This window comes from Neolamprologus multifasciatus, chromosome 9 (assembly GCF_963576455.1).
Source record: "Neolamprologus multifasciatus chromosome 9, fNeoMul1.2, whole genome shotgun sequence".
Classification (NCBI taxonomy): Eukaryota; Metazoa; Chordata; class Actinopteri; order Cichliformes; family Cichlidae; genus Neolamprologus; species Neolamprologus multifasciatus.
Window position 1 is genome coordinate 4,078,122 of NC_140447.1, and position 3,334 is coordinate 4,081,455.

The 3,334-nt window shown below is 46.5% G+C and overlaps 1 pseudogene; it reads left to right on the forward strand.

Moving 5' to 3' along the window:
* The first annotated feature begins 800 nt into the window (after positions 1-800).
* Positions 801-3,019, forward strand: LOC146510845 (zinc finger MYM-type protein 1-like; annotated as a pseudogene).
* Positions 3,020-3,334: the final 315 nt, after the last annotated feature.

The following is a 3,334-nucleotide window of genomic DNA, read 5'->3' on the forward strand; positions in this document are numbered from 1 at the left end:
TGATGGTAGAGGTGAAAATTGAGCTTGTGGTGGGGTAGACACAGGAGACGGAGCTAGCGGGGACACAGGAGACGGGGCTACAGATGGGTAGCAAACTGAACTAGTGGTAGTAATGGCGGTTGGGGAGAAGGCTGACTGACTGACTGAGTAGCATCCTGTGCAGCTGAGTGTAATGATGGTTGTGGGAGCGGATGTAGGACAGGTGGCGGTGGCGGTTCCCCTGAGCCTGCAATGCGGATGAAAGGTGCAGGCACCTGCTGGACACCAGTCGCTCCCACCTGAGGAGTAGGTACAGGTGCAGAGATCGGCTGGGTCCTGGTGGGCCTCACCTCAGCGATTGGCACAGGTTTTGGTAGGGACTGGGCGGCTGCTGTCCCCACCCGAGGAGCTGATACAGGTGCAGGGACCAGCAGAGCCTCAGCCGACCCGAAAACCGGAACAGGGACCAGCTGGGTGCCAGCCCCCCTCACCTGGGGAACTGAGATAGGTGCAGGGGAGTGCTGGGCCGCAGCTATCCCTAGAACACAAGGGGCCTGGGAGGCAGGCCTAGAAAGAACAGTCTGCAAGAGATTAATTCATTAATTAATGCCCTGAGTGAGCGGATGAGGAACAGCGCTCTGACCTTGTAGCGTTAAGAGTGCTAAAGCTGTAGCTTACAGGCACTAAAGCACCACCTTCAGTGTTTACAGACTCAAGAGAAATGTGATCAGCTGATACACCAACAGTCTTAGAGCTACTTTCTTTGGAGCTAACCATGCTTATACTGTCAGAGGAGGGGTTAATATATAAATAAAACTGAATTGAATTGAAATTGCAACCATTTTAGTCACGTGTGCCCAAAATGTAATCTGTGTAACTTCTAAATATTTGGGAGCAACAAATTACTGTGGTGTGTGAGGAAAAGTCATGACATTAGCCTCTATGTGTCATGCGGCGGCTGTGTGAAGGCAAGAGAGGACCCAAATGCACGGCTCAAGACACACAGGGATGAACTCAAAGGCAGGTCTTTATTAATAGGAACATAAGAAGTCATACAAAACTATACTGGGAGAAACTAAAGCTGAGGCGCTGGGAAGACACAGGGGAACGCACACAACCTAGAGGGACGACGCAACACAGAACAAAGGGATACTTTGACATAAATACACAGAAGGTAATGAGGGAAGTGGGAACACAGCTGAGGACAATTACTCATGACTGAGCGGGGAGGACACGAAACTGAAAATACTGACACCAAGACGTGGACCTTAAACACAACACAGAGTACACAGAGAGAAGCACAGAGAGAGGCAGAGAACAAGGATGAATACATGAGGGGATGAGGAGAACACAGAACACAAAGGGTGGGGACACGGTACCAGAACAAACACCACAATATAAGCATGGACACAGGGGGAACCCAAATACCAAACCAAACAATCCAATGAACATAAGGAACAAAATACAAAACCACAGGAAAACTAAGAACACTGGGTCAAAATGACCCAGGACCATGACACTATGTTGGATCAGTTATCAATTCAGTATGTTTTAATGTATCTTGAAGGGTGAGGCAGAAGGAGAGGCTGAGGGAGAAAAAGCTCAACAGAGCGAGGAGAGACAGAGGAGCTGCCGCAAATGGATGGAGAAGCAGAGGAAGATCAAGTTATTACAGAGAGAGGAGGGAGGGAGACGGGGACTCCCTCTTCGTGGCCATGATGAAGGTGAAGACAGCACCAACAGAGGGAATTTTCTTGCATGCATGGAGCTTTTGAAGGAGTTTGCTCCTTTTCTTCAAAACATAATCCCCCATCAAATGCACAGTATATCATCTCACTGACATCCCAGAATCACATGATTGACTGTTGTACCCAGGAAGTTACCAGTGTCATTGTATCTGAAAAAGTCTAAAATCTGTGCCATCATGGCAGGTGAGGCAAGGAATGAAAAGGCAGAAGAGTTAGTTGTTTGTGTCAGGTATGTGTCAGAGGGGCAGTGAAGGAGCGTTTCCTACCATTTGCAGAGATAAAATCATTTGATGCTCGAATGAGCTTCAGCAGCAGATCCAAAACAATTGCCTTGCAGAGCTTAAGTGTGTAGCACAAACCTATGATGGTGCAGCTGTTATGAGTGGCTCCACTGGAGGTGTTTCCTGAGGCTATCTATGTGCGTGGTTATGCTCATCAACACAACCAGGTTTTGTGCAATACTTGCAAGGCTGTCCCTGAGGCTGTGGAGCTTTTCAGCTTGTATTCTTTCTTCAGCACCTCCCTATGCAATCATCATAAGTTTATGGAGGATCAGTCAAAGCTTGAATTATCAAAAACTGACCTTGTGCAACTTTCAAACACTTGCTGGGCATGTCAGTTGTGATCAATTAGTGCAGTTCTTGAGACATTGACTGCCATTTTGGAGTGCCTGCTACCTGCCGTTGGATCCCCCATAGCTGTTGGTCTCAGAGCAAAGCTCTACAAGTTCTCAGCAGTCTTTGCACTTCTGATGTTTCAGTCCCTTCTGTCTGTAACCGAAGGACTCCACAAGTTCCTGCAGAAAGAGACTTTAGACCTGGCAGAAGCTTTTATCTGCAAACAAGCTGTGTGTGACACACTTAAGGGCAAACACTATGTGAAAACCAAGGCCCTGTGCAACACCCACAGTATCCCTGAACCAGGTGCCAAGACGAGGCAAAAGCAGAAGACAAGGGAGGATTTTGTGCTGGAAGCAACTGTGGGTTCATGCACTGAATGGACAACTCAGTCACATCGGAAAGAGTGTTACTTTTCCCTTGTGTGGATCGGATGGTTTGCAAGCTTCCTCAAAGATTTTCCAGTGTAGATGCAGGGCTACTAAAAGGCAACTCTTCTGTTTTACTTTCATTAAAATTTAAAACATTTAAGGCCAAACAAACTCTAATGTCATCTAACATGCCAAGAGTGGGCATCCTTCTGCCTCAGGGGCAAATAAATTTGGCAGTCATCAGCGTAACGATGACATGAGATCGATGCCTTCTACGGATGGAACCCAGAGGCAATAAATACTGCAAAAAAAGCAGCGGCCCTAAAATTAAGCCCTGTGGGCCTAAACCAATTAAGCGCAGTGCCACTAAATCACTTATCAAAATATTAAAATATTGTGGTCCAGTGTGTGAACGGCAGCAGTTAGGTCAAGCAACACCAGAACAACGAGGTTATCAGAATCACACGTTGTTATGGATCTTTAATAATGCAGACTCTGTGCTATGAAGGGTTTTAAAACCTGATTGAAAAACCTCCAGGATGCTGTTATCATCTAGAAAATATTTCAGTTAACAAAATACAATTTTCTCTAAAATGCTGGAAAGAAAAGCAGTTTGGAA